The following is an 18725-nucleotide window of genomic DNA, read 5'->3' as shown; positions in this document are numbered from 1 at the left end:
GCCTGGGAGTCATCAGGCCACACAGGACCAGGGATCTAGACAATGGTACGAGCTGCCTGTCTCTAGATGCTGAGTGCCTGAAGTTGTAATCCTCTGAAAGCTACGCCAGAATTGAAAACATGTAACCCACCAAGGTGGAGAAAGGAAAGGATGCTGTGCTGACACCATCATCATATGCTTGGACCACTGAAGCCCTTGTTTCGTAGGCTTTGCCATTCACAGTGGCAATTCCCCCTTGCCATTGTAAAGATCACTGATATCTTCAGAAACTACTTCAGAAAATCTCTTTAATTCTGAACAGATTGACAGAAATCCATGGGTTTCTGTTGACACAGATTCCGCGTCTTTGTATTGTCAGCACATGAAACCTACACAGCAGCAAACCTGAACATCTGCACCTCTGCAGACAGCAGAGACATCATGCCTGCCAGAAACACGTTGGTCTATGAACATTATTCCACACTGACAATCAAAGCAGCAGTGATCAACATCCTCCCTAAAAACAAGGCAATTCAGAAATGTCACTTCCGTTGTCACAGTTGATGTCACTGAAGTGTCACTTGGAGTTAATATTAGCCTAATCAAGCCAATTATAGAGTACTTAGGTATTTAAAAGGCTCTTGGATTTGACTTTTGATACGAAAATCTGCATATCCCTAGATGTTTTATGAATTTTAAATGGTTCAAAGTTCAACTTTAAGAGCAAGAGCTTTCACCACACTTAGGAAAAATACCTCTGGCATTTAAGCAGAAAGGGATGTTTTGCCTTGCCAGCTGGGGTGGGCTGTTAGCACAGCTTTTTACAGAGATTTAGCAAGAATTGGAAGCCCAAACCCTCTTACGAAGGGCTTACTTTCAGCCCCTCCACTGGGGGCTATGGTTTCATGAAGGATTGCACCCTGCTTCTTTACTCTGAAGGTAAGAGATAAAGGCTAACACAGAACAACGTGGATACATGTGATGCTTGCCTGGAAACTTAAGGGGTGCTCCCAGCCTGGGGATACAACTAGAACAGGGCACAAACCTCTGCATGGTGGCTGTGGTCTCCGTTCACCTAATACCAAGATGAGGTTTTCCTGAAAACCCACATGCTGCTGCTCCAGAATCAGAAGAGGTACTTCAGAACTCCCACTCATCTGCTGCAGCAGCTAAACTGGGCAGAAATTTGTCTGTGACATCTATTTTCTCCTTTCTTTAGCACAGAAGCTAATGAAGAGTTTCACGTACACATAATTGTCATGCACGGCAGTTTAATCTCCCTATGCGATGTTCATGGTCTAAACACACAAAGAAGATACATTGATTCTCACATAAATGAGGAGCTGGGGCATAAAATAAGCAGGAGGGAGGGACAGTGATGTTACTCCCTCAAGAAAAAAAAACATACCTTTGGGATAACAGATGTCCTTGAGGGAAGGTCAAAGTAGAGCAATTCCAATATCAGAAAAGTGAACTTGCATTTTAATAAATTGGAATTTGTTAAATGCAGAGGCAAGATGGTACATAGTCACATTTTCTTAACTCCTTCACTCAAATGCAGTGCTTCCCCTGCCACTTGCATCTCCAGAGTACTAAGAGGACAGACCTTGAAAAGGAGCAAGACAAGGAGCTCAGAGCTCCACCCAAGCATCCTCCCAGCCCTTCCTGGGCACAGCACAGCCCTGCAAACACCACCTCTCATCTCCTAGCTGTGCACCGTGGTGAGCATGCAGGTCCCTGCCCTCCCTTTCAGACCAACCTGCATGCAACAAGCCAGTTCCCCTCAAACACCTGAGGAGCACCAAAAGGCATGATATGTGGAGGGGAAAATTCATCACTTCAGTGAGGAAAAAAAAACACTACCTCGACAGGTTTTGTTTTATTTAAAAAGGGCTGGGTGTTTGCAATATTTACAGCAGTCCTCAGGGAGATGATTGAATGCATTGGCAGCTGATAAAGTGGACAAAGGTGTACAATAAAGACATTCATCACATGTGCATTTAAGCTATGTATGGTTTATAGCATACCTAATCAGTAGTCGTCTCCCGTTCTGTGCACAAACTCAGTCTCCTGTCTTTCCAGGCACATTCAATAAATAACTAATTTATACCCTTCTGTGATCCAAACAATCCTGTCCCCAGATGGACGGGTCTGGGAGAAGCAATTCAAATTCCTGCATCTTGAAACTCAAAGGGCGTGGAAGTGCTGCCCCATCCATCCCTGGTACCTGCATCCTGAATTCTCACAGGCTTCCTAGGCAGACTCACAGCCACCCTGCCACATACATATTTGTCTGTGCTTACTTTATGTATCTGACTTTAGCAATGCAGACCAGGAAAATTATATCCCCAGAGATTCATTGCTGTCTTCAGGTCTCTTCAACCAATGCTACACCCTTTTCTTACATTCAAGTGTGAATCTTTTAAAAGCATGAAGCCAGATTAACAATCTGGAGAAGGGGACTTTCTTTTGAGGTTGGTGGATCAGAAAACAGGAGACAAATATGGATTTACAAAAAGTGAATACCATATATAAATTTGAGGATTTTTCCACCTGCAAGAATTCAGTTGTGCTATATACAGAGAAACTCAGCTTGATGTAGGTCCCCTCTTTACAATTACTTGCCACATTTTTCTGATTTCTTACTCTGTATTTACTATTCTGTTTTGCTGCTGTACAGAGTTTCTTCTATTGCAATCAGCGTGGGTGTCTGGAGTGTGAGCTGTTAGATTTCTGCTCCTCCCCTCATATCAACACACTGGAGGTTATCACAAGCAGCTACTGTAAGGAGCCTAGTTAGAGGTTTGTAGGATCTCACGCAAAAACATGAAAGACTCAAAGGAAGAATGTTTTGTCTCTTAGCAGAGAGTTCAAGGAATGGGTACAGACAGGATAAATAGAAAAAGCTGCACAACTTACTTGTGGGTTTGTAAATCCTACATAAGAGCGATACACTAGAATGAAACATTCACAGAAACACCCTTTTTAAAAATTCAGTTCGTGAAAGACTTACTGGACTTGGAAAAAGCAAAAAGACTGTCACAAGAACTCTACATCTACCCAAAAATAAAGAACATTCCTCACATTTTGTACACATCTTTTACCTGAAGATGTAAACAAAAGAGATCGTGTTACAAGAAATTTATATTTATGTATTTTCTTTATGCTGCTGTATGCCAGCCCATAATTGATCCCGTTTTGCAGACAATCACTTAAAGGTTAACATTCCAAGAAAATTAAAGCTGCTTAGACAAAGTCACAATGCTATGTTTTCAGAAAAGGTCAAATCATGGCATGTCATAAGGCACCACACCATAATTCCTTCTATTTTGTTCTGTTCTCATAGATGCCTCACAAAGCATTTGTATTTTATAGAAGGATGCACCCAAAGTTCAGATAAAAAGGAATCCTATGGTTGTCCCTCTTTATTTAGAAGGCATTAAACACAAAGGATAAAAATACTGCATTTTTAAGGAACATCATGAAGGCACAATGCCTGCAGCTTATGCATTTTTGTGTGCATTTTATCTACAAAATACCTGCATATAAGCGTTCTTCAAAGAATCTATGTAAATTTAAATAAAAAATGCAAAATGCCTCCAACATCTCCTCCCTGCTTTCAGCAACTAATGAGTTAAAGATGATAAATACCATTAACAAAGAAAGAGGATCTTTCCTTTGTTTCCCAAAGAATGCGGAAGCCTGACTTCTAGTAATGTATTTATATACTCGGCAAAGTTCCCTAAGTATACAATTTTGTTTCTAGTTTATTATTACTTAAAAAGCATTTTTATTATCTATAGGGCAATCATAAGAGTAATTAAAATTACTGTTTCCTATTACTGATCGTATCTGTGTGTATTTGCCTCCTTACAGGAAAATAAGGATAAAACACACTCTACAGTCAACACCCCCAAAAGCCATATAGTCTTCCTTCATTCCACAGAGAAACTCACTGATGTCAAGTTTTATTTTATATTTATTACATATCTAATTCCTGATCATGATTCAAGTTAAAACATCACATATTGTGCATCTGAATTGCATTTTGGATGTAAAATTTGCTCTATCGATAATCCAAAAGGGGCTCAAATAAGCTGCTGATGCCACAAACAAAAAAAGTTAAAGCCAATCCTGAAACCACACAGTAGGAAAACTGCAAAATGCACGGCTTGCTCCTACCACCTACACTTCTGCTGGCTGATGTTTAGGTCTCGCATTGATTCTGACGGGATTACTTTAGAGCCTGGAGAAAAGTATCGTTAAGCATCACCAGCAGCTGTAGCATCATGCACTGATTTCATGAAAAAGGGGCTGACTGCTAGAGGTTTGTACAAATAGGGAACAGCTCTAACCAAACCAATTATAAATAAGCAACATGCTAACAGAAAACAATGACTTCGGTGCTCGATTTAAAACAGCATCTTATTGTTCTTTTGAGCCTGTCAGTTCCAAGCCTTACTGACCTCTTCTGTAAGGAGAGCAGCAAGTGTCCTGGCAATTCTTCCCCAAATAACACAGAAGTAACAGGCAGCAAGTTTTCCCAAGAAAAATAGCTCTATTTAAAAAAAACCTGATTTGCAAGTTCAGTCACTAAAAATTACACACTACTTAATTGAGATAGCTTGTGAAATGTGCACATTTCAAGTCTAAGATACTAATATTATGCTGAAATGTATGTCAGAAACATAAGATCAGTATATTAGGACACCTATCTGCAAGTATTTTCTTTTATTGGATCCAGACTATAAGTGCTAAACTGCACATTTATATGCAATTCAATATCAGTTTCCCCTCAAAAACATATATAATAATTTTTACCATTTAATTTTTGACTTGTAAATTTTGAGGCATTATTAGTGAAAAAAATGTACCTGAACAAGTGTTATATGCTTTTTAGATCCGCCAGGTAGACTGCTAGCATACCCGTTCCCACCCAACTTTAACCCAGCTCTGGCAGCGACCACGCAGCACCGTGCTGAGCGAGGCGCCTGGCGCAGGGCCGTACGCTCACAAGGACAGGAGAGCCGATGCGCAGTACCCCAGTGCATAGAAAGAAGGATGCAATGCAGCAGAAGGGGTTTTGAAAGTCATCGGCAGATTTTATTTTCAGTTTTGAAATGAATTTGGGGAAGAGTAAGGCCCACCCACCCTATTCTGAATGCTGCCACAGCGTGGCTTATTCAGCGCTTCCAAAAAAACCTGCTCACACCCCTCTTGTTCCTTTCTACCTGATGTGCCTGGCTTTCTGCAAATACTGATGCAACCCAGTTCTGTGGGTATTAGGGCAGGGAAAGCAGCAGAAATTATGTTTCCCTATATAATACAGCAGTCTTCAGAGTGCAACACTAGCAGTCATTTGCATACACAGTAATGGATGAAAAAAGAGGTGGGGGAAAAAAAATAACTATTCCGTCTGTTCCTTCCAAAAAGAGGTACACGACCTTCCTCTGTTTCTAAACTTTTAACCGTAACACACAGCTGGTGTAAGCAGCTGAAAAGGATCCAGAGCCAGTAGCAGGGTTTTTCCCTTGCATCTGTGACAAGGCAGCAGGAGTGCATACCTCTACATTTAAATGCATACAGCGAGGCTATATTGTAATACAAGCGCACACAAGGACAGACATTCACATCCCTATTTGCTTGGAGGCGATCCTAAGCCTGCACGATGCAAGTGCAATACTGATTATAAAGATTTTTTTTTTTGCCATGCACTATGAGCACTAATGTTTTATCACCACTTTTGGAGAGCAATCTGCAGGAAGAAAATTACAATAAAATGCAAGATATTTCGAGTTCCCCTGCGTGCAGTTCCCAAGCTGGGCACACAGCTACCGAGAAACCATGCAGCACTATCTATTCAGAGGCCATGAATACGTTCAATTAAAACCAAGAAGCGCGATCTTGGAAGAGGGGATACGGCGATTGCACCCTCCTCCAGTGGCTAGCCCTCCTGTCAAGCGATGCAGTGCATGAAATGCAAGCTGAAATATTTCTCGCTTCCCATGCAAGAAAGGAAAACAGAAAGTGCGGATTTCAGGAGGAGGAAACACTTACCTTTTTTTTTTTTTTCTCCTTTCCCCTGCCCATTTGCGAAGCCAACAAAAGCAGCACCTGCGTGGGAAAGGCGTCTGAGATGGAGTGCGAGGAGCAGAGGCAGGGACGCCCGGCGGTGCCCCTGCTCGCAGCAGGCACGGCGAGGCACGAGCACCCCCTCTGCAGCGCGGCGGGCGGCCGTAGCCAGGAGACAGAGGTGCTTAAATTAGAAAACCGCTGCCGGAGGAAATAAACGGGAACCACAGCGACCCCCTCGACCCCAGCAGCTATCAAATCCGGGAAGATATAGTGCACATCTGTTTTACGAGGCCCCCGGGGAGCTCCAACTCCAGCTACTTACCCTGTCTGCATTATTAATAGATGTTAATGGCTCCATTATATCGGAGAGAAGCCTCTTCCTCTTTATAATATGGAAAATCCAAGTTAAAGAAAAAAACAACAAGAAAACCTGCACTCCGAGAGGCAGCAGTCAGCTTCTCAGTCCCACCAAGTGCAGAACTGCGCCCCTGCCTCCCGCGCCGTCCTCACCATACTGATTTGGTAGCCAAAAATCAATCCAAGGCAGTCAGCAACCGCAATAAAGCAAACAGGCAGACAAAGACTTCCTGCCATAAGGCAACTCCTGAATACACAGTTTTCTTTTTTAATCAGGTTCTGTGTATCAGCTCTAGCTGAAATATTTCAATTTTAACGCAAATGACGCACTGCAAAGAACAGAATAGACCCACACCGCTCACGTCTCTCTTCCCCCTGAAAATACATGGCTTTATTTCTGCAGCAGAAGTTATCCATCACCTCACAAAGTATTATTTGGACCGACTTGATGACAAAGTATCCTCTGTCAAGTCTTTGATTCAGTTGATGAATAAAGGAATGTGATCCTAAAGCATCCCTAGGCTGTGTTTTTGTTAATGCACCGATTTCCTCAGGGTCCATTCATCCTCAAGGTAGGTGTACTGCAGTCAGGCACCAAAGTGGCAAAAGACCTTCCACAAAAGATATTGACCTATTTTAATCTGATCCATGTATAAATGCTGCAGAGCTACCACTGGGAATAAGTGAACTAAAGGCATTTTTAACCCCTTCGTAGCACCGGGATGAAGGAGCCTGCATCAACAACAAACACAACCTCCAAGACCGTAAGTTTACCCTAGCATCAGTGGAAGAGATCGAGCTAAGAGCCACGCAAAGTGCTACAGCTTGCTCAAAGAAACAGCCACCTCTTCAGCTCAGTGTTGCCATCAGATAATTCTGACTGGCGGTTATAAAATCGCCAAGTGCCAGAACAGACTTCACCCTGTCCCCTCTCGCCCTGCCGTGCACGGTACCGACGTGAAACCCAACACAAACCCGCAGAGGAAGCACTCGCTCCCCTTCAGGACAGCAGCACCCCTGAATTAATTGCACGGTGACATTTTTTTGCATACAGGGAGGTGGGGGGGGGAGCGCGAACGCGTGGAGAATCACCTTCTCGTGTTGCAGATGCACGCTGCAGCTGTTTGCTGGCTTTCGGCAAATGAATGCGAAGTGCCGCTAATTCTTCCAAGACAAATGTAAGCGATTGGCTTTGTTGCCGCTCGCCTCTGCGGCTTTTGAGACCACGCAAGCACGCCGCAGACACGAAATCACAGGGTCTGGCGGTATTAACTGAATTACAGGCAGCGCTGATGTGATCATCTTCATCTCTCTCGCGCGCTCTCTAATTATTTATCCAGATCGAGCCTGACTGCTGGAAAATTAGCTCTCTACAGGAGGTAACAGAGCTGAAAGGTTCTTTTTACCAAGAAATGATGGGCTGGCCTCTAGCAGTACATAAGCCAGTGCACAGTTGTAAGGAAATGTCACGAGATGTAAATTTGCAAGTAGATTTCTCTCCCTCCCAGAAGAAAGAAGACATTCTTAGAAGATATGAAAATACACATGCATTCATACAGAACACAAAATAAAAAGACACAAAATAAAAAGTCCACCTAAATTCCTGATCCTGAACTTAAAAGAATTTACTTAAATTTGGAAGAGAGATGTATTTTGGCCAGATCCTCTTATTGCTTCGTATATTTGCTCCCACTGGCTTTTCATAAAAAAAGTTGGTAGTTTTCACTTATACAAAAAGATTACACTTCTTGCCATCAACTGCAAAGAGACCAAGTTTTAGTTTTGATGTTTGGGGGGTTACACATGTGAGTGTGATGACACCAATATTTTATTCACTTGATCAAACCAACTTAGAGAAGAGTGGAGAAAGCAAAAATGATTTTTTCAGAAATGATTTTTTTAAGCTCAAGATGCTCCTTTAGCATGGAACCATCTAAAAAAAAAAATCTAAAGCTACTGAACCTATTTTTTTAAAAAAGCAATTAAAACTGCCAAACACGGGTAGTTTAAAAGGAACAGCTTTCAAATTATTTTCAATTAGAAAGGCTATCATTATGAGCTGATTTGCTGTACTGCATGCATATACAGACACGTTTTTCATACACTTTAATGTACACTTCGGTCCAATTCTAGTCACATGTAAGGCCAACATAAATTTTAGTGCTAAAGAGATTTAACTTATTTGCCCATTTGACGCATTATGCACACAAAACATTTACACTGAAACAATGCAGCAGCACAACGCAGATACACTGAATTCAGTATCGATGAGCTCTGCAACTTAACTGCTTATTTAAAAAAAAAAGATGGAAGCAGATCAGAGGATGAACCTCCTCACTTGCTGCATTTGCAGCCCTTTCCATAGCATCAAACCTTCCCAAATCTTTTAATTGTGCTGGGTGTTATGCATGCCAGGGATGGAGCGAGAGTAGTTGTCAGCCCACCTGACTGCAGAACAAAGAGCATTTTTTCCTCCCAGCATTTGTTACTGATGCTTGAGCCACACCCTTTGGTCCTTACAAAATGCACTCTCACATTCTCCTTTTCCCTGTTCACACGCAGAGCCATTTTCTCCCCAGTAATAAGACATCAGGGATTCTCACGCTCCGGAATTACTGCACTTGGGTTGCGCAGTTTTTGAACCCCCTGAACACGTCTGAGGGAGGGATGGGGGCTCTGGGTGATGCTGTGTTTTGGCAGCGCAGGGAGTCTCTTGCTCCCCTCGGGATGCTCGGTTGTGGCCGAGGGAACAGCCTCTGAGGTGGCTTCAGAGCAGGCTGGGTGCAAGGACAGAGGAAGAAAAGCCCCAAACCAGATAAATGCCAAAATAATGAAGTCCTACACCCTCTTCCTCTCCCAATCTTCCCCCAGGATCAAAATGCTCAGGGCAGCCCCAATGTGCCAGGCATGGATCCCCACCTCGCCCCCTGCAAATCCCTGCCATGGAAAGGCTATTTCTGTGCTGCTCCACTCAGAGGCCCTCCTGCCTCTCGTGTCTCACCCACACACCAGCCAGGACTGCGGATCACAGGCACATGGCCGCTCCAGAAACAGATATAAACCAAAAAGCCTTTTCAGTGAGCTGTAGAATACCCCAAGCATCCTGTATTTTTTTTTTCAGATTTATATAATGAGGCATATTCCTGCCTCAATCTATTTATAAGACAAGCAGGCAACACAAGGCAAGATGCAGACAATGCGAGAACAGGTAGCCGTGAAACAACCTGTGCCACTTTGCCCGTCACAAACATCTCCTTCACCTCCGCTTCCTACTCACAGGCTTCTGGAGGAAATCCAGCAACACTGCCCTGCCAGCCTTTTCACAAGGCAGCAGCAACAACTCGGCTGTGTTTTCAGCAGCTCCATAGCAGCAGGCAAGCTGCAGGCATCCCGACAGCCCTTTTATTTCCTCAGGCACCCAAGTTACACATTCTGACCCACTGAGTTACAAGAAGGGTGTTTCCTCCAAGGTTTCAGGGCAGGCAGGGTTAAGGAACCGCTTGACTTAGCCAGGATTTCTCTTGCAAAACCAGCACTGCTGCAGCCTCTGAGGTTTGGTGTAGGTTTTTTTTTGTTTGTTTAAAACAGGTTTTGTTCAGCTGTTCCTTGGTATTTGATATGTTTTGACCCAACATGATGTGTCATGATCCAACAGCCACACACACGCCCCGAAGATAAGCAGTGGTGCTCCTGAGCTGGAGCGTGACACAGCACAAAGAAGACCTGTCGCCACTTCAGCATGAAGCCTCCAGAAAAACTTTAAGTCATACTATTCTTGACTAACCAAATGCAGCTTTAAACATAAAAATAAAATCTGTACCACCCAGGATGTGTTGGACTGCCGACTGCTAAGTGTTCTGGTGACTATTTTGGCTGTGGGTGTGGATGGAGATGCATCCTGAAGCTTCCTACTGCCATTGCCACGGCTGCTCATGGGGTGTGTGTTCTGAGAGATCCCTGCTCCTGAGGACAGCGACCCACCAAAGGAAGTAATCCAGGCTGGGATGTCAGCTGAGGAAGACAAGCAGTGGATTATCTGGCTGAAACCGTAAAGCACACTGGCCTAGAAGTTATTTCCATGGTGCTGAAGACATACCTGAAGGAAAAAACATGTCTCCAGGACACTGCGTGTTGCATGAGTGGACAAGCAGCCCTCAGACACACAAAAGCAGTACAGGGCACCACAGCTCTTAGCGTGAACAGCAGGCACACGAGTGCTCAGCACTTCTTGGTGCTAACAGTGAGCCCATGCAGTTTATCACCATGAGGTGATTTCCTTCCCACCAAGCAGTGGCACCTGCTGGAACCAAGGACAGAAACCAGGTGGAGTAGCAGGAGCACCATCAAGCCACCAAGCACTGCGACTGGCAGGAGCATTAATCCTGTCGTCCTTTTTTAAAGTAATAATCCTTATCTATTAGCAATCAAATAGGCACATTTACTTGCACTGCTCTCAGTTCATGCAAATTTCAACCCCCCGTGCAAGGGTAAAGCTGCCGCTGCGGGTGTTTGGGGGATGCTCCCTGCCTCCCTCCCAGCCTCCTTCCTTCCTCTGCACTCGCCTTCTTCCCTCAGGCCCACCAGCCCTGCAAGCTGCTTCTCAGCCATCCCCAGCGCTCCCGTCGCTCTGTCAGGGCCGCCTTTTTCAGTCACAGACGGTGATGACAAATGACAGCCTCCATAACCCAGCCAGCGATGCTGTCCAGAGGCGAAGCCAGACAGCCACGGGGCCTTCCTGCCAAGCACGCATCGCCCACAGCCCTACATCCCATCCACCCGACAGGGCCACAGCCCCTCAGCAGGCTTTGGAACACACAACACCCCCCCACCACTCCTCCAGCCAGCGGGCATCGCTTTCACTGAAGGAAAAAGCCTTTCTTCCCCCAAAAGAAGGCTGCACGCAGACCCGCACACTGTGTATTCCAATATGCTCTGGTAGTGACCACCAGCTAGATGCACGCAGACACCCCGGGGATCAACCTCTCTATCAGGAACACCACCCGTGTTTTGGGAAGGAGCCTGCAAGGTTGTGAGGGGCAGGAATTCAAGCCCTGCTTCCCACCTCACCCATATGAATGGGGTAACAAAGCAGGAGCATGATGCCCGTTTCTCCCCAAAGGATCACGAACACCTTCACAGACACCAGACCTGACAGCACGCTCACAGCATCTCCATACACAGCACTCCCTCCACCACACCCAGTTCTTCCACCAGCAAAACCCCCAAGCCCTCACAGGTGACTTGCATTGTCCATCTGCTCCTCTGGTGCCTCTGCAGACCCTCTTCCCCACAGAAGGTTTCTGAGGGTAAATACACACTGCTACATAGCTCTGAGTGCTAATGCACACAGTTTTATTGACAGCAGTGCTTTGCCTCACCCTGATGAACGTTTGGTTCAAGAAGCCTGGATGAGACAAGCACTTTGGAATAAAGTCCACAGCGTACAGGCAAGCTCAGTGAAAACCCAGAGCTCGTGCCACCAGAGCTGTGTAAGGACAGGTGAAGTGCATGGTGCCTTCCAAAGCGAAAGGCTCCCCACCTGGCCAACTGCAACATGAGCAGGCACCAGCAATGATTTTGGATAAGAGCTCTCACTGCCGGACGCACAGCCGAGATGACTGGAGGCAGCCCTTCCTTGCAAGATGCTCAAGCCACCTACGGTGTCCTTACCTCAACAGCTAGGCAAAAGAGCAAAGTAATACTTTTCTTTCATTTGTGAAGAAATCTGGACTTGAACCCCTTCCCCCCCCCCCCCCCAAAAAAAAATTATTTGAATTTAGACTCGCACTTTGGTAAATCCTTAAAATAATCCATTTATTATTCACCAACCTCCAAGACAAATGCTGATTTTCACCAGAATAAAGAGCAGCCAAAATCTCAGCCAGACCTATCCATCACCAGGCTGGAGCCTCCCAGCACAAGGATGCCACAAGAAGGTGACAACTCATCAGGACACCATGGAGCTTGCACCTTCCTTCTTATTAAACCTGAGTCAGACCCTAGGATTTACCTTCCTTCATGTGCTACCCCTTCGTAGTGAACGGGGAAAAATAAAATCCATTCAGCAGGGAAAGTACTTCTTTGCTAATTGGAAAAAAATACTATTTTCCCTCTTTTCCGTCTTTCTCATTCATGTTCTCCCCCTTTTGCTTTAAAAAATGAAATTCCAAGCATACATGAAATTAACAGCATATTGCTGAATTCCTAAGGACCACATTTGCTATGGAGGTTGAACAACCCAAGTCTCCAAGAGCAACTGCTGATTTACATCAGCTAGATAGGTCAGCATTTATTTTTATTTTTTTTTTTCCAAGTTGATGGGTTTGCTTTTTAAATACAAAAAAATGGGACTTGAGCTGAAGTAGAGCTACCATATCCAAGAAGTTTTTTGGTTTGTTAGAAAGGCTGAACTACTTCCTCAGAAAAACTCTGGATTGGAATTGACTGGTGTGTGAGACCAGCAGTTAGCAAGAAAAAAAGAGCAGACTCCCAGCTATTTTTCCCCCCACAGCCAAACCCGCTGGGCAAACACAACTGTATTCACTATTTACCTTGGGGCAGGACCCAGAGTCCTTAAGCAGGTTAAGGACTCTATTGTGTTAATCTTTACATCAGGCCGGTGTAACACGCATCATATTTAAACAAAATCATGTCAATCCCTCTTTAGCAAGGGGCTGCAGCGGAGGGATGGGACGCCAGCCTCCTTCACCCTACGCGCACGTTGCGGTACAATCTGCTGCCTTCCATAAACGCTGCCATTTGTCTTCTCTTTAGATGCATTGCAGGAATATTTCCATATAAGCCCTATTAGAATAAAAATGACAGTGTGACAAACAGCTTCGCAAATAGGTCTGCTGCTCAAACAAAGCACAGATGCAACACGCTGATTTTCAGAAATATGCTGTGTAATTCACAAGTGCTACTAGTTGATCTGAAACCCAGTAAATTTAGGCAGTCGCTTTATATCTTCCCCATCACAATACCTACTTCCTTAAATACACAGCTGAAGTAGAGCATGTGCTCTCCTCCCGCAACAGTTCCCCCAATCCCCTCCTTCTCCTCCCCTCCAATTTAGGCTGATTACAGGTTTCAAAAATCTTAGAGATTCATTTTTAAGTTCCATTTAAAATGCTGATTTTTACTTGTTTCCTTTTCATCTAGATCAATACTGCACAGATGATAAATATGTACCGTTTACCATTTATACTATTTCATCCTACCATTGAATATCCTAGAGTAAGCTTTGGAAAAAAAATATCAGTTCCTGGATAGCACTTTACTTCCCTCCATCGCCTATTCCCTATTTACATTTTATCTATAATCGTAAGTCTGAGTGGGCTCTATTAATGCAGACACCCATTATAACATACAGATATTAAGCGTAGCAGAAAGGAGCTGCCTCTCGAAACATTCACTGCTCATTTTAAAGTTTGTCTAAATTTATGATGATGCTTCAGTGTATGCATTATTCTTTGCAAAACAGTGCCTCAGCGTTAAGATGTCACCACATTAGTTTTCTATTCAGTCTTCACTGAGAGGAGAAGCCACCATTTTCTTCTCGACACATGCAAATTAAATTCTGTTTGTCTCTACAGAAAGTATAAGCCTCAGAGAATTCTGCACGTCGGTGGCGAAACTGTTACCTAGCATTAAAAACAAGTATTAATTTGTAAATGAAATTCCTCAATCCTGTTTAAAGGAAGCAATTAAGCATTTAATGGGCTAACAAGCCAGGACAAATATTAGTTTTATTATTTCCAAGGTACCTCACAGCCATATAGAATTCCCTTCACACCGATGATCTTCTCTGTCAGAACAGAGAGACCCTCGCACAACACAATTTTTCAGTAGATGCAGGCTTACTCGAGTCTTGTAGGAGCTGTACATTTTATTCCACCGCAAATTTAGCAAAACAAATAGCTGCTCACGCATCTGGGATTATTCGACTTGATGCACCTTGCACGCATCCCGCTTACGAAACGCAACGCGTTCTGCAATAATCACGCAGTATGTTCAGCTTTCGGAAAAGCTCAAACATTTTTCCTAGCAAGAAGGCTTAATAACGCTTTATCTCATTAAACTAAGGTTTTTAAACAATGCCCACATTTAACTGAGATAAAGCGCTAGGTTTTCTGTGATTATCTAGCAATTCCAACTATTCGGTGTTACAGGAGTCTTAGAGCGCAGCTTAGGAATTTATTTTCCAGCAGCCCTGTGAAACTCGTGAAGTTAATTCATTGCACTCCCAAGAAAAGAAGCCTTAAAGAGAATGAGACAAGCCAGTTCGGGAGCTGTAGGCAGGCTGTTTTGCTCAAGGCTTTAATAATAATTTCATAAATACTCTCCCGAACTCCAGAATAGCCATGCTGCGACACGAGCCACAGCGGAACGAGCCCTGGCTCTCTGGTAATGCACAAAAATCCCGACATATTGCAGGGCAGCTGAAAGACACGTTCATTAACTTTGTTGTCGTGTCTTTAAAAAGGTCAGGCGGGATGCTGATTGCCAGACAACCACTTTGGTTCAGGCATTTTTATTAGACAAAAGGCTTACAGTTAGCACTGCATTGTGCCCCACCCATCTGACTCAGGATTGTCATGTTTTCACTCCATTAGGCTGTAGGGCTGTACTACAGTCTTCTAAGTAAGCACCCCCCAACACACCCGTGCATCTTAAACACGCACTTCTTTTCCTCCTCTCCTTCCCTCCCAGATAATATTTTGGCAGGTCAGACGCGAGAAGGAAAGCCCCATGAATGAAACAATGAAGAAAGAGAGCAGCGCTGACCTTTTCCTGTAATAACACCTCCCATCCCTCCCTCCCTCGCTGATTTCCAAAGTAGGAAACCGGTTCTTTACAAATGAAGAATTACCAGAAGAAACAAAAATAACCCTCCTCCAGAGCACCCACTCCCCCACACCAAAAAACAGGCAGGGGAGCCTGTATTAATCATTTTTTCCTGACAATATTTTTAGCGAGGATTTTTCCTCCCTACCTTTTGAACAAGGCAGCCTGCATCGCCCTCGCTCTATCTGCATATGACATACTGCACAAAATGGTTAAAATAAGATGAAGCAAATGTTATTGTTTCCTCTCCCTGCACCATGCATATATATTGGCACTGCTACACACACACAGTATGTGAAAAGAATGTTAAAAACTTTATGAAATTCCAGTGCTGAAACTTTCGATAAACACATGGATTTAACCGTCTAATTCATAAGAAGGGCAAGTTTCTCATGAAAGAGCATCACATTTACTTCATCGCCATTTATATGAATGACTTTAGGCAGGTTTGCCTCAACGTTAAATACCAAATACAGGCTATCAGAGAATACTGAAGACACCGTGAAAGTACAGACATTTTCTGTTTTCAAAGCAATTTTAAGTAATACCACATTCTCTTTGGACTCACTCGCTGCGTACGCTCAGTTTAATTAAAACCAAAACTTGTAGCCCTTATTTGCCTTCTGAAAGGCGAGCCTGACTGAGAATAGCCAACAACAATATAATGCTAACAGGAGTCAAAATGGAGCATCATTTAGCCGAGGTACTGAAGGGAAAATAATCAGGTAGGGCACGTTTTGCGCAGAAAGGCCCGATCGCCCCCGCCTTCCATTTCTAAAACTGCTCATCTCATGAGCATCCATTATTTTTCCCCTCCACGGCATCTTTTGAAGTGTATTTTGCGTCTCCAGACAGCCATCACGCATCTATGCGGTACCAGGAGTTTTCAGAAACACGGGCGTCTTTTGAAGGTAAAAACGCAGGCAGGGTAAGAAGAATAGTTACTCGTTACACTAATATTTCACAGCATGTATTTGACAGAATCCTATTAACCCACAATTACTTAACCTGTGGTGAAACGTGGCCAACTCTTCCCTCGGAACAGGCATTTAATAGGCAGATGTTTCATGCTGATAAGGCAGTTTGCATTCTTATTCCATTAAAAAACACAATTTTCACATGAAACAAGTTATATACGTTACCATACCTCAGCTTTGCTCTGCAGTTTTCATCTAGTCATTGAGTGTTGAGTGGCATTAAAGCAATCCTTGGGGTACCTACCTGCCGACATCTCAATGGCTCAAGAAAGGCCATAGCATTGCCGCAAACTAATGGAAAGATCTCATGCTTTCACATGAAAAGGTGAAATGGGTGCTGGCGATGTGAGCACTGGAAATACAGGCAAGTTCTTGGCAAGTTACTCTTTTTTTTCGGCACGAAAAGCGGAGTCTTTCAGCCATTACCCACAATGCCTCCCAACCAAAAAACATCTGCAATATGCTGCCATCCCCGTTTGTCGCAATCAACCCGCCTATTTAAAGAGGGGGGAAGAAAAAAAGAAAAATCATCTGCCAAAATCCGCAAAGACACACAACACGCCTGGTACTTACGCGTCACACCGAGCCGCGTGCGGAAGGGCAGCCCTGGCGGCGCCAGCCATGGTGGAGACCTGCAAGACCCAGGGATTTGGGAAGATGTTATTCACCTGCCTGGCGGGTTGGAGCCGTAAAACACCCCACCCTTCCCCGGACCTACCACCTAGGATTTCGCCCGTGATGCTCTCGTTTTAAACGCGGTATGCAAGGTGCAGAGAGACGCATCCCAGGTATTTCAATGCTAGGGCTACACCATCAAGAGGAAAGAGTGCTTAAGAAACACGTAAAAAGCATGGTTATGCATAACCATTTCCTCCCTGTCAAAGCTCAGTGAGGGGAAAAAAAGCTTTAAGCCACGTATTTCACACCTTCAGGAGGTGCTTGGTTAGGGTAAATGGTGGGCTTGCACCGCAACGTTTGAAATCAAGGTCTCCTCAAACACTCTTTTCCCCTTTCTCCTCCAAGTTAATGGTCCCTCTCAGCCAATTTTGTGTAATTTATCTAGTTCATTAGAGAGCAGAACCACCCGTCCTGCTGCACCAAGTGCTTGAACATCTATGCCGGGCAGGCAGCTGTTGCTGCAATGCCACAGGAGGAGAGGAAGGGGCTTGTTGAAGAGAAATACCACCAACTCCCATCCTTTTTGGCTTCCTTCACCAACACGGCTGTCTTATAACCACCCTGGTGCAAGCGGTGTGGCAAAACCACATTTGGGTGGTGTTCAGGTTCTGTGACCGCTCCGACCTACAGCCAGAGCCCGGATGGTGCCCAAGGGGGGCTGAGCACTCATCACGGCCCCACAGACACCCAGCAATGGGACCACCGCCTCCTGGGTCACCCGGCATCGGGGTTGGATCCTGATGGACCCCTCCCTGGCGCAGCCCCCAGCGGGAGGTGGGCTCATGGGGCGCTCCCACGGCCACACCGCATTTCTGGAACCTTCCCAGATGCCCAATGCGGGCAGACTCCTGGTGGGGGTCTGCGATGGCCCCACAGCCGGGCTCACGGAGCAGCTCTCCCGAGGGAAATAGGGCTGGGAAAGCAACACAGGGAGTGCTCCAGGGTGGTTCCACGCGGGGCACAGCGCAGTTGGGATGCGATGCTGGTGGGACTTCGGGGGATAACAGGACTTGACGTGTGGTGGGGGCGTTGTAACTTCAAGCAAAAAAACCCCAAACCACCAAAATCACAGCGGGGAGCACCCACCCAGCACACACCCTACAGCACCGGCACCGCGGCTGCCCGGGGTGGGGGGGGGGGAGGCGGCCGCTCCCCTGCGCCTTCCGCATCATGAGACGGGACCGCGGTGCCCCCCCCGGTACCCGGTACCCCCCCGGTACCCCGCGGGGACCCCCTCCCACCCTCCCCTCGCAGCATTTTCGGACTTGCGGAAACTTTTCCACCGGGAGCCGCTGCCAGGGGGCTCCCCACACCCCACCCACTCCACCCCCAGCCCTTAGGGACCCGCATGGAGCAGGGGGGGGGGGCTCCCCACACCCCCCCCCACACCCCCCAAAACCCCACCGGGGGCTGTCCACGCACCAGGTCCGACCCCCCCCCCACCTCCAACCGCGTATTGGGGGGGGGGTCCCAGCACTCACCCCGGGGGGGGCCCCGCTGCGGAGGGGCGCTGCTCGCCCACCTGCACGGCTGGGGCTGGGGCCGGGCACGGCGGCGGCCTCCCCTGCTGCAGGAGGCAGGCAGGGGCGGGGGCGGCGGGGCCGTATATACCGGGCACCCCCGCCCCCGCGGGAGGGGAGGGGAAGGGAGGGAGGGGAAGGGAAGGGGGGGGGGTGATGGAGAACGGGAGGTGGTGGGGGGGGGCGGCGCGGTGCGCGCACACGCGGCGGTCAGGTGATGGGGGGGGGCACTGCGGAGCCGGGCGGCGGCCGCGGGGTGCGCGCACACGCGGCACACACACACCGGGCACGG

General features: G+C 46.0%; 1 long non-coding RNA gene across 3 annotated transcripts in view; it reads right to left on the bottom strand.

The window, feature by feature from the left end:
• The window catches only part of LOC106016610 (uncharacterized), a 43749-nt gene extending 25252 nt beyond the window's left edge, over positions 1-18497 (bottom strand). For 2 of the 3 annotated variants that reach the window (XR_003495312.3, XR_011806914.1), the window contains exons 1-2: positions 18395-18497; positions 16809-16867 (exon numbers count right to left, since the gene is read on the bottom strand). This is a non-coding gene — a long non-coding RNA (uncharacterized lncRNA). Of the gene's footprint in view, positions 1-16808; positions 16868-16953; positions 17042-18394 lie in introns of those variants that run through there. The other variant, XR_005263801.2, reaches the window with a different exon arrangement.
• Between the last annotated feature and the right edge of the window lie 228 nt (positions 18498-18725).

The sequence above is a fragment of the Anas platyrhynchos genome, chromosome 2 (assembly GCF_047663525.1).
Source record: "Anas platyrhynchos isolate ZD024472 breed Pekin duck chromosome 2, IASCAAS_PekinDuck_T2T, whole genome shotgun sequence".
NCBI classification, from domain to species: domain Eukaryota; kingdom Metazoa; phylum Chordata; class Aves; order Anseriformes; family Anatidae; genus Anas; species Anas platyrhynchos.
The sequence above is the reverse complement of the archived record's forward strand: the minus strand, read 5'-3'. Positions and strand labels throughout refer to the sequence as shown.